We start from the raw sequence: 14,101 nt of genomic DNA on the forward strand, positions 1-14,101 counted from the left end.
CAACTTTTGTTGTTAGATTGATTTGACCTATTAACAAAATTATAAAAATAATTTTTATATCGCACATGCCCCCTTCCTTTTACAGCCTCTCTCTCCCCCTCTCCTCCTCTTCCCCCACCTCATCCTCCTCTCCCTCCCTCTCCCATTATCTCTCTCTCTCTCTCTCTCGCTCTCTCTTAGTCCATCCCTCTTATCTCCAGCAGCGATCCCGAACATATACCAACCGTTATCGTACTACATCTCATTCAAATTCATATTCAGCATAGTCCGACATGATTGTCTCCATGTGGGACTACTTCACATATCTTCTAGCGTTCATGACAACCACTCGGCATGGACCACCTAATAACCTTCCTCCCATAATTATCATTCTGAACTGAAGTACCATTTTCGTCAAACTCATTACGAGATATAAAAATATTGCATTCTCCATTAATCTTCACTTCTACGCTTATTGAGAATGGTCAGGATTGCTAATTGAATTTTAAAGCGGGAAACGAAAAAAAGGCCCAAACAAAGATAAAATGATGTTTTCTACTTTTCTTGGCTTTCTTTCTTTATCTTTTATTACTTTATTGGGGGGGGTTGTTTGTTGTTTTATTTGCTTGTTTCGGAAAGGAGTGGGAAACTATAGCAGTCAGCGTTGAATGACATTTAATGACAAAATAAATCGTCATCTTCTTGTTCATTTTGCTTTTAATTATGTTCACACGTATTTTCTTTATCTGTTGTATATGACTTATGCATCAACGATAGTTGTTTTGTGTGGTATTTTGTTCCATGATTTTACTTATTGTGCCTTGGCGGGACAATTTCAGTATTGTATACAATATTACCCTTTTGTCTCGAGTTTTGCCTAATATGCTGATTGCCAATTATAATCATAATAATATTCCGCATTTATATAGCACTTAATACATCGGAACGACGTCTCTAAGCGCTTTACAGACATATTATTACCCCGGTCATCGGATCCTTGCATGCCCGCATACAATGTATGCACCTTTTCCACTCCCTGGGGAGCATTCCAACAAGAGTTCCAAGACTCAATTGCTAGGCATACTACATATAGGCTTTCACATCCTACCGGGTACCCATTTAACACCTGGGTGGAGAGTGGCAAAGTGTGGATTAACGCCTTGCCAAAGGACGCTAGGCCATGGTGGGATTCGAACACACGACCCTCTGATTACAAGGCGAGAGTCAGAACCGCTACACTACGACGCTTCCACTTGCAGACAGAATAGAAGTGCTTGTCTTGAGGTCTGACCAGAGGCCCTATGCCGTTAATAATTTAGAATTTTGTGTTGTTGTTGATGTTATTTTGGGTTTTGTATTATATATCATATATATTCCAATCTTTTAAAAGTGTATCGACTTTTACATCATTCTTTTCAAAAATGTTCATTTCCTAGGCCGCACGGGTTTATTAACAACGTGAAGGCAAAAGATATTCGTTCGAGCGATTCTCATTTTTTGGGGGGGATGTGGCTGGTCGACAAAGTGTATGAATATAATTTTCCATCTAACACTGATCTAATCGAATCTAATATATACTGAACTTCCTTTTCCCATATTGAGAAGAAATAACACCAACTTTGGAACTTTATTTGACTGGTGGAAGGATTAGGGCTATTTGGGGTTTTCAGGTGATGAATTTGATCCCTCAGGAGATGACTTCAGAAATAAATTTTAATTAATTTGTAAAATGAGCCAGTCGAGGGACCCGATTTTGGTCAGGTATAGATTGTCAGATATATCCGATCCACTGGTAATAAACATTCGACCCCCGAATTTCATCATTTTTCATGATTTGCTTTTAAGTGTCATTTTAACACACGAGACTATGGGAAATGTTTTCGGCCCGTGATACCATCAATAAGAACTGCCGCCCTCTCTTGGTAATGTTTTTCTCCTAAATAAATGCAAACACTATTGGTTATATGTATCAGAAGGCTATATACAAAGACTGTATTCTGTACTTGTATGAAAAGCGCTTTGTTAGAGTTAACACGAACGGTCTTGTCACCATTTTGGTATGAAATTAAACTTCAGACATTTTATTTGAAAATTTTCCTCGTAGATATCACATTTAGATATAAATCTTAGTACACATTAATTGCAGTACTATGAAACAATTAAAAGTAATAAAATTATCTCAATTAAAGTTGGAATATATCAATTTTGCCAATCCCATAAAGTGAAGAATCACTTGAGAAGTAACAGTTGCATGATTTTGCTTTTTCTTTTCTATTTTTCGCACAGTTCTTGTAAATGAGGCGGTGCAGGATTCATACTTTGGTTTAATGTTAAAGATTTGATACTCAGAATTTTTAGCGCTTTTATTTCGTAGATGAACTCTTTGTAGTCTGAATCAATTTTGAGGGACAATTTTATCATGATATCCGTTTGTTAAAAAAACAGTGCTCCGATCACTAAACGTGTAACATGTTGATTCTTTTATGTTTTCATTACTTCCTCTCATAAATCAGATATACAAATCATTCACCAAAAACGGACAAATTATGTATGACACTGCCTACAGAGTCACAAAGGAAAAAAAGAATCATGCAAGTGTTAGTACAAATTCAGTTACAGAACATTAATTATCCTCATGTCAATGATTTGCCAACAATACGGGTCGTGTGGTCTAGTGGTTAGAAATTTGAATTCACAATCGTAAGGTTGTGAGTTCGAATCACCACTCTATCATTGTCTCCACTTTGATGAAAAGACCTTATAACATGTATAAGGTCCGCCACTATGCCTGATCAACTTAGACGTAAAATGTTCTTATGTAATGGGTTATTATATACCGGCTTGGCGTTTACCAGCGAAAAGGTTGCCTTGCCGAGTTCCGATAATGGTAAAAGTTCCGATGCATACAAGTGGGTTATTACGGGTAATTGTAAAATACTATTTGAAAAATTCCAAACGGCCAATCTAAATCATAGACACTACGAAAGATACCATTGGATAGCAAAGTTACTATAATGGTGAAAATTACGATAATGGTAAAAGTTACGAAAAGTAAAAAAAAAAAACAGTGGCGCCCCCCCCCCCCCACACACACACACTCCGCCCACCGACGCGTTGCAAAAGGCCAAGTGCCAATTATCACCAATACTTTCGAATCCTAAACTTGGTACTGATCACACCGCTCCCTCGCCAAATGAATGCATCGATTTACAATGTAATCATTCCATCTCGAATGAGTGAAAGAGATTGCGAGGCATCCAAGAAGCGGCTTCCTAACGACATGTCCGAGTCGTGCGTCGGCTGCCGAATATCCCATACAAGCCTGCGTCACTACGAGCCGATGGACGCGTCCTCGTAGCTCTGCAGCAACCGTAAACATCTCGCAACCATCTTAGTGCCTTCAGTCCGTCTTTGCCAACAAACTGTTCCTTCGTCTTTATTCAACAGAAAGTGTGATTACGGATTCACCTCAAATTACATTCTCAAGCCTTTGGATTAGATGTGACATTGTTTTATTGAGAAAAATAACTCCCATAAGCTACGCCTACCTGTAGAGAAAACGAGAGAGAAAAAGACTCGCCTAGGTACACGTGGAAATGATCCGCCGTTCTGTTTGGAAGCAGACGACACCGTGACGTACAACATTTGGCGGGAATGTCCATTTCTGTTATTTTTGGTCCATACGTACTGGATGCCATTACGAGCTTTAAAATATTTGCAAAACTGTAACGTCTTGTTTGTGTGTGTCTAAGAATGCGCGAACTGGAACTTGATTGCTACATTTCCCGTCAGCTTATAAAGGATTTGTAAAATACTTTGTTTTAAAAAACCCGACTGTTTTGGATGAAGGAGATCCGCCCGAAAGCTGGCAAGAAAGGGCATCATTTGGCAAATCGGACATGACATATTATTATTATAGCAGTTAAGAGCATCTTCTTTTTCGTGTTAAAAAGCTGTCTCTTTTATCTGCCTTGGTTGTTTTTAATACATCGTCTTATAAAGTCAAATTAGGATTTTATTATGGTTGGAAACATTCATGAACAACGGAGTTTTAACGCTCCTGAGTCGATTAATATCAACAGTGGATAACCTTTTAATGACGGATCTACTTCTTGCTCAAGAAAGGAGGTTTGACAGTATGATTTCACTTGGTGTTGGTGTCCCGTACTACTTGAATGTTGGCAACTATATCGTTCGATTCCAGTCATTTATCAAAGACATATCAACAGAATAAATGGACAACTTGACGACCGAACCACGACACAGGATAAATTCATGAACTACGCACTGGTGTCAATTTACATTCACATTTCATGGGAAAATTTAATCCATCTTGTTTTATGTTTAATATCAATATTTTCACAAGCCGTGCCTCTGGGAAGGAGCATTTGCATTTTATCGTAGCAATTGAATAGATATCGACGCCAATTTCAGTTTGGGTTAGAAGCCCTGAGCGATTGGATATTCTGTCTTGCAGCCTGTCCCATAGCAACTATTGGCAGAGAGCAAAAGGTGTTTGTACGCCCTTCTTTGCACACAGCAACAAAATACACTTCTTATTCACCCCACACCTTTTTCTCTCGACTAATGAAATACTTAAACACTAACATACAGTAAGCTTCAACGGGAGCAGTGCCTTTTCCAATTTAGCATCCAGCCTTCATCATCAACCAGCTTCATTATCGCGTGCCTCGACCAAAATCGTGTGTGATTTTCTCTTTTCTTTTTTAAAGCTTTTTTTCGACGTCTTTTTTTCGAGTCGATCTTTCGCCATCCCCGCCTGGCACTTTTCTTTTCTCCCTTGACATTCTTGATTGTGAGACAAGCAACGCTGTGTTTGTTGCCTACTCCTCCTTCATCTCCCAGTTCATTCATTTTTATTTCATTTATTCTCTCTCTCTCACTCTCTCTCTATCTCCATCTCGTCTCCGGTCGATTCATGAGAGGAAAAATCGTGGAACGGGACACAATCACAACCACTATCGCCGAGAGTAGTTGCTCGGTGCGCTGCATTGAACGTGCTTTGTAGCTCGTGAGTGACGCCTGATCGTTGCCATGGAAACGAGGTGCCACAGACACTAAACGGGACCCAGTTTAATCGCGCGATTACTTTTCAACCGAACGCGATTGTAATTCCACTTCATTTCCCCCCTCCGCGTCTTTCACAATTTTCCCCCACCCTCAGTTTTCCTGCCCAGTTCTCTTCATTTACTTCCTTTATTTTATTCCCTTATATACTATTTTGGAATCGTACAGTCGCAGAAATGAACATCGCGCCCAGACAAGATGCCTTTTCGCTGATACCAGGTGCTAATGTAACAACCAACGGCTGCCGTTCTCTGAGTGACACCAGCAAACACGATGGCGGAATAGTCATGGATTTGGGGAAGAGAGGCGAAAGTTTGAGGGACGGGGGCGGGGGAGGTGTACGCGATGGGGGCGGCGGGGATGTTGAGCTCATCCCGCCTACCCAGTACTGCAAGTGGGTGGAAAAGACGTATGGCGATAGTGGAAAGACTAAAACAGTGACCCGGAAGAAGTATAATCGCATCGTCGCCGTCTTGAAAGGAGATGAACTTCCGTCCGCCGAAAATGGCCGCTTTCGATTTTGGATTAAAGGAAAGAACTTCAAGTTGGCAGCTGCTGAGAAGGGCCAACCAGATTATGGACAGAAAGTGCTCTACGTTCCCGTCAAATCCACGGTAAGTGCCATTAATCTATCCACTCCCCATCCCATGTTCCCCCCCCCCCCCCTTTGAATTTATATATTCCTTTTTGCCCCCCCTCCCCCCCCCATCATCATGCCCCGATCATAAGAGAAAAGTTCATAAAAGTGAGTCGATGATGCAAATGCAGTAAAGTTTAAGTTATTAAAAGTGATTTAGTAAACAACCGTACGGAAAGTAATAAGATAGAGACAAAGGTATAACCGGTAAACCGGGAAATTGTTCACTAGTATTTAAAGTAAAGACATGAAGGGAAGATTAAGTAGAGTTTTAACTCTAGTAGATTATTGAGATCGTTATCGGGATGCGATTGGATTTGTATAAGTCCGACGTGGGTTGATTTTGTTTCCCGTCATTTGTTTTGATCGCGCGCATGCAACACGCGGTAGCAGTGATACAAGGGAATTTGTCAGGGGCCGCGAAACAGGCCTTGGGGGGCTGGGGCCTTTAGGCTCCCCCCCCCCCCGAACTTTCAAAACTGTTGTGCGGCCCCTGTCTATTTCAATTTCGTCACAAAATCATACTATCTTACTATTACGATTATAAAATCCATGCTATGCTAAATCACGATGAGAGCATTAAGTTGAAATTAAGAGCCTTCTTTTATCTACTTATCTGATCAATTTGATATGTAAACGAACCGTGGATTATACAAGACTATTTTTGTTTGAAAGGCGCCATCGCCCCCATCGTTTTCCCAAAGCAAAAAAATGAAACTTTTTGCATAACATAATGGGCCGAGTAATTGACCGCGTTTTCTAAGAATTTTTAGACTTGTACAAAATATTGTCTCTATACAGTAATACATATACCAAGCATTACACATTTATCCAACTGAGATATAATCAAGGATGCCTCAATCTTTTTTATCCATAACAAATTTTCTTACTTTTGCATAGGAGTGGACTTGCTAGATGCACATAAACATTGAATAACTAGCATGTCGACACTTTCTCGCGGTTTTTTTTTTCTGGTCACGCGTGTAAAATACAAAAATACAGTTTAGCCAACAATCCCCCCCCCCCCTTTTACTTGCCGCTCCAATCGGTCAAGTAAACCGGACGGCATTTAGACCAAATTTTGACTTTTGGGTTAATTTAAACTTGTCTAAAGTTGTGGAATATCTAACATTTACTGTTGTGGTTCAGCGTATCAACTCGTTAAATCATTCATACCTGAGTGGGAATGATGACTAAAAATAGCGTATCTTCATTAAACCATACTTCAAGGTCAAGTCCACTCCAGAAAATGTTGATTTGAATAAATAGAGAAAATTCGAACTAGCTTAATGCTGAAAATTTCATCAAAATCGGATGTAAAATAAGAAAGTTGTGACATTTTAAAGTTTTGCTTATTTTTCACAAAACAGTGATATGCACAATTCAGTGGCATGCAAATGAGATGGTCATTGAATGTTCTTCACTCACTATTTCGTTTGTTTTTTATTGTTTGAATTATTATAATACAATATTTCATTTTGTACATATTTGACAAGAAGGACCAACTTGCCTGAACCATATAGTTTTGATAAATGCTAATTCCACATGTTCAGGGAGGAATTAATGGTTGTTTCACTTGACAATGAGGAGAAAATTAAAATATTTCATATAATAAAATACAAAAAAGTAGTGAGTGGATGACATCATCAGTCTCCTCATTTGCTTACCTACCAGGATATACATTATAGACCTAAATTGTGAAATTAACCAAAACTTTAAAATGTCATAACGTTTTTTTGCTTTACATCCGATTTTGATCAATTTTTCAGTGTTATGCTTGTTAGATTTTTCTCTTTTTATTCAAATCAACTTTTTGTTGGGTTGGACATGTCCTTTAAAGAGCGTAGTTAAACATACTAAACATACAGTGTAAATATATTTTTTAACATTGTCCGCTTCACATAATCTTGGAACAGAGTTAGACCATGCCATAAGTTACACTGAACATCAGCATACGAGCAAGTGGATTTACGCTAACTTCATCATAATGATTTTGCGTCTTTAAAGGTCAAGTCCACCCCAGGAAAATACTGACTTGAATAAATAGAGAAAAATCAAACTAGCATAGTGCTGAAAATTTCATTAAAATCGGACGGAAAATAAGAAAGTTATGACATTTTAAAGTTTCGCTTATTTTTCACAAAACAGTGATATGCACAACTAGGTGACTCAGTCGATGATGTCCATCACTCACTATTTCTTTTGTTTTTTTATTGTTTGAATTATACAATATTTCATTTTTTTATAGATTTGACAATAAGGACCAACTTGACTGAACCATATAATATTAAACAATGCTAATTCCACATGTTCAGGGGGAATTAATCGTTGTATCACTTGACAATCAAGAGAAAATTCGAATATTTAATATTTCATATAATAAAATACAAAAGAAATAGTGAGTGGATGACGTCATAGTCTCCCCATTTGCGTACCAGCCAGGATGTGCATATAACTGTTTTGTGAAATTAAGCGAAATTTTAAAATGTCATAACTTTCTTATTTTACATCCGATTTTGATGAAATTTTCAGTGTTATGCTTGTTGGATTTTTCTCTTTTTATTCAAATCAACTTTTTGTTGGGGTGGACTTGTCCTTTAACCGTCTTGGAAAGTATAGCGGTCATGCGTGACAGTGCCTGGTCATAAGTAGAGGGAAATAACTTAACCAAAAAAAAAGTAGAGGGATAAAAGACGCTGATGTCTTGCGTGTAATCGACATTCATGAGATGCAAAATGATTTTCGTGGCAAGAAAGCAGCCTTTATTCGTCATCTACCGCCTTCCATTACGGGGCATATCCACTGTGGGACAACTAGAAGATACATGCTCTGGTCTGACATTAATATCTCTATCCCTTCAATGGGGGTCATTGTGCTCCCTCGCAAAGTGGTGTTTTGTTCCTTAAGGAGTCATTGTGGTAGCAGAGGGGGGCATTGTAAAGCCCTCTCTTTCTTTGTTGGATGCTGCCAGTGTTTTATGCTAATCTATCCCGTAATCATGATAATCATGATAATGGCCCGAATTGTTCGGGTGCAGGCTCAATTTTGCTTTAGAGTATTCCTTAAAATCGGCATCGCATGTACCAAAGTTTTAAGTCTGTAACCTCTCTTTTTCTTATTTTGTGTGTGTCTTCTATTAAAGGCATACGTAAATGAAGACTGGCACTTTGATTTGATCGGATAGGCCTTTGCACACAAAATTAATGCCCACCCCATCCTTGCAGTTAATTCATGAGTGTATATCTTTATATGTATGTATTTGTATGAATGATAATGAATTCGGAGGACAACTGGTGCAATATATTACATTTGCAAGCAACCAATGGTTGTAAAAAGTTGTAATCCCTTCATTAGCAAAATAACAACCCAAACAGATCAGACAACAGCCTTCGTCCTGGCATGTAATTTTTCTGAATTGTTTGATACAAATCACAATTTATATAAATACAATACACGCTCCTGTTCTTTAATTCATTTGCCAAGACACAGGATCTGTTCTTATCAACATAATATTCGTTTTATAGGTCAAAAAAGTGGAACAATTTACCTTATACAGACATCAGAAATGCATTAACTTTAAATAACTTTAAGACAAAACTTAAGAAAAAACTTACGTCTGGTCCCTAAATTTTGTGATTTGCTTTATATATTTAGTTGTTGGATGATCGGTTTGACGATTTATTTTCTGTTTCAAATGGCATACTAGTATTTTATATAAATTTGCCCTGCTCCCTCCCATTTCCCCCTTGTTTGTATTGTACTCTGTTTAGATAAGTTTCTTTCATGTACTATGTGTATTTATTGTTTACGTCACGGTGCACTCATCACAAGCTGTGCTTTCTGAGTTGCTACCTCCATTGTTTTGTTCAAGTTCATAAAATGTTTTGTTGCTTTTATTCGTTGGAAATAAATGTACTTCATCGTGTACAGTTCGCAAAATGATGAATGGTATGATATATCGTATAATACATCGGCTTTATTCGATATTTGAATATTGTCAAAATATTTATTCGTAGTCCCCTTGGGGTCAAAAGGTGTCCCGGTGTATGTTCCGAATCCATTGTTAACGCAGATGTTGACCGTCAAAACGGGGGGAGAGAGAAGGCTGGCGTTATGTTACTCACGGGGCACGTTTATCTCTATTCGGCGCCAACACTGATATGTATGTACGGGACCTCCTGCATCCGCACTTTGTTTGACTAAATGGGGGTCGCTTGAGTTGCGTTCCACAGTGTTTCACGGTGAATAGGTTGAATTATTTACGAACACCTCCAACGATTCGCAAACAAACGCGTCCAGTGAAGGTGAATTCCCCCCCCCCCCCCGGTCCCCCAAGCGCTATATCATGTATAAAGTGGAGATAATAAAAAGGGAAGAACAGACTTCCATCAATGAACATAAATAATCAGTGAAGTAATACTTTGTGATCTATGATGGTAATTAAAATTGACTCCTCAGTTGATTCCTACATTTGCATAAATATCATTGTTTGAATTATTTTCATTGATATTAATTCATTATATCAAATCAAAAGCTTCACCTATTGCGTTGTTCCAATATTGTAAAAGTGGAAAGGAAAAAAAATCCCTTTCGTCATCTTAATTTCGATTGCGTCAGCTGTGAATTATATGGTTTCTTCGTTTGTGTAATTATGTTGTGAATTAGGTTCTACATAATCGCGACATTAAGATGGTTTGTCGTCATCACTGTTTCATATAAAATCAAATATTGAGAGAGTTGGTCATTTTTCAATTATTATTTGAATACGACTCAGATCTTAATTACACATTTTTTGGCATGTAATAAATTTATATAGAATTAAAAAATATATATGAATATTTCACTCCCTTCATTTTTTTCCCTCTCTCTCCCTCCGATTTCTTTCATGTTTTTCATTTTCAACAAAATGAAAATCAGTACAATACAGTTTGGTCAAGTATAGTCACTGCGATAAATAAGGCTGTACCGTCATTACTCTTGGCTTGAAATAAATCAACAGTATATAATGGATATACAATCAATAGTAAATGAAGTATGAGACTCATAAAATACAATCATATATGTATACATATATATGTTTTTTTTTAGAGGGCCACCGGAAGGCAAAAGGCTTATTTGTGGGGTCCCTGTCACCATCCCCCCCCCCCCCCAACTCTCCCTCTGTTTCTCTCTCTCGTTCTTTCTCTCTCATCCAGTATCTGAGATGAAATAAATATAGTAACTCTATCGGGTGTAACAATCGCTGCTTTACAAATATTAGGGTAAACGATCCGAGCTCGTGTAACCCTCCCTGCCTATCGGGTATCCAGCGGCATTGTTGGGCGAGACGAGCCGGTGTTGTCCCCTTTTCGCCTCCATTCAAGCGGAGAGGCTAGAGAGAGAGGACGACGGCCCACGCACAGCTCGGGCTCGCCCGGTCTCTATTTCGAGGCATCCTTCCTTGCCTCAGCACTGACTCATTCGCTGATTGCGCTTCGCGAATGAACTGTGTGCCTGTTATAGGCCTGTATGTTTGCCTAGAGAAATTGTGATAATTTGGCATGTATTGACATTAGGCTAGCTAGCCACTCCTTATATAAACATACAATAAGTACTGATGATGTTCTTTTATGTTTAGCGTTTGAATAATTGACCAGATAATACAATGTCATTTCATGTAATCATTGACAATAATTTGGACATTCAAGACTATATTTTGTTACTTGCAGACTTGTTGATTGAATGGAGGCCTATCATTCTTATGATATCTGTTCCTTGAATAGGCCTGTCTATAGAGCTTGTCATGTCGCAGATTTTCTGTTATAACACATAACGAGAAAATGGGAGTGGATTTTGCACTAATTATGCAATAAACTCAAAGTGGATGCTACTTTGACCCCAAAGAAGACTCACGTCCATGCTGGAAGGAAACATAGTATGATAACAGTGTGTCCACATAAGTGGGCTATGTGAAAATAATATTATTCACACTGTTAGAATGCTCGAATTCAACAGTGTGAATATATTTTCACACTGTGGATACCTCGACAGTGTGACTGTTCAAAGGGGAATCACAGCGTTTTCACATGGTTGACTAAGTTGATGTGTGATTCACACTGTTGAAATGCTTACTTTTAACACCAACCGTGTGTGTGTGTGTGCGCATTGTGTTCCACACTGCGCACACACACACACACACACGGTTGGTCACCATAATTTATGGTCACTGTGTTCTGTGTTTTTTCCAGTAGGACGTTCCTTTCAAGGGTGCAGCATGTTGTTACACCCTGCCGCCAGAATGCATGATAATGTCCTTCCGAAGAGGTGAAGGTTTAGATGTAGATTTATTCTTTTCCGTTCAACAAAATAAATAAAATACAACCAACGTAACAGTATATAATTATGCACAAAATAACACAGACAGGTCAATAATATTACATTAAAATAACATTGAAGATAAATTAATCAGGAACTAAAGTGAGCTGTAATTATTTTGGCTATAAAAAGTATATGGAATAAAACGGAGGGACTTGCCAAGAAAAGCAAAACTTGTAAGAAAGGCAATCCCATCTAACTGAGTTTCAAAACCTGATTAACAAAACTATATACCATTATGGAGACGGACGGAAGACGAGCTTAAGACAAGTAATGTACAAAATATCAAAGTAAAGCGAATAAGCGACTATAAAAATGAGAGAAAGTAATGTAGATGACAATTACAATTATAACAACAACAACAATAATAATACGGATTTACACCCTATCCGATGTAGAAATTCACCCCTCCTTAATAAATGCGTAATGCTCTTGTGTGGTGCATATTGCCTTGGTGCTCCGGAATGAAAGCACGAAGAGGTACAATATCTGCACCCTATATCATGTATAAAAATTGACAAGTAAAAAAAATAAATAAAAAAAGTTATCAACAAAAAATTTAGGGGGGGTCCGTCCCCCTACCTAAAATTTAGGGGGGGGGGACACGTCCCCCCCCCCCCGTCCCCCCGCTTCCGCCGCCTATGTATATATTATACCTACACCATTTTACATCAGCGTTTGGAACACCAAATGGTGTATATCCTCGCATATTAGGATAATTGAAAACACAACATCTTTTCTCAAATGGATCCCAATTAAATATTGTTTTATTGTTTGAGCAAACGTTTCTTTCCAAATGAAATACAGCAAGCAGCGCTTTTTTATTTTAGATTATGGATAGAATTCATATTTTTGTCAGAGTAGTTGTCCCAAAGTGATCAGCCAAAAAAAATACATGGTAGTATGTTTTTTTAAAGATGTTTTCATTTAGTTTTAATTTAGCATTTGGGTCGCAAGATCGCATTTACTACGGTTATGATGAATAAGCCCCTATACACCCCCCCCCCCCCTCCCCCACAGCTATTTTCTAAAGTTGTAGATAATACGTAAAATATTTCTTTTCTATCTGATGTCCAACAAATTTCTGCCTCCTAAGTGATGGGGATCCAACGTAATTGTTTTCATCTTCCTCTTATTTTTTCCTGTTTAACTAGAATTATGCTGCTCCTTTCCATTTTCATGAAATTGGCTCCAATAATTATCAGCTATGACGTCTTTTCTTCACATCGGCGTGGATGATATCCGTGCCAATATCCGATTTTTTATGAAAAACGACGTAAATACAACTTGTTTCCCTCTCAAAACACTCACAGAAATAAAGACACCAAAGCAACACAAATTAACTTGCATTATATACTGTCTACGTAATTTTGCTCTTCTTGATGGAAGATTCGTTTTAATCAAAATACAAAACAAATTCTGCATGAATTATAACATTATCTGTGTATAATTGTCAAAATGCTTAAGGTAATGCAGTAGGTTTGGGAGATTTCTGTGTTTGAAATCGCAATTTTCAAGCAGAAAGCAGAGTTATTTTCCGTGCATAAAGAAACCATGTTAATAAGGCGCCATTTTGATATTCAATGCAAGGCGATTTCTTTTTTTTTCTGTCATTCTTTTTGGCCCATCTCACAAGATCAATCGCTCTTTTTTATCCTCAACCTTCCCCCTTAGTCTCCTCATCACGAATTTTGCATATTCTCTCTATTCCTACCGTTGTAGAAATGACAAAAATCCGTGGGAGTCCATTTATCCCATGATGGGCTGTTTGGCATCGGTAAAGAGACGGGAGTGCGCCTCGCCAGAGTACCCCTGCTGAGGGCCTATTCAACGCGCACGTCCCAGGCAAGGCTTCCCCGCTGCAACACCGTGTTACAGGACAATCATCCTCCCTCTACTTTTTCCCCAATACCATTACGAAACAATTACATGAAAATCCTCTCCGTCCTTTTTTTTTTCCTCCTCACTTTATCGAATATGCATCGCTGCTTGTATCTGTTGAATTCTTAATGGGACCTTCACAGCATAATTTTAAAGGCATAT

This window comes from Lytechinus pictus, chromosome 17 (genome assembly GCF_037042905.1).
Source record: "Lytechinus pictus isolate F3 Inbred chromosome 17, Lp3.0, whole genome shotgun sequence".
Classification (NCBI taxonomy): domain Eukaryota; kingdom Metazoa; phylum Echinodermata; class Echinoidea; order Temnopleuroida; family Toxopneustidae; genus Lytechinus; species Lytechinus pictus.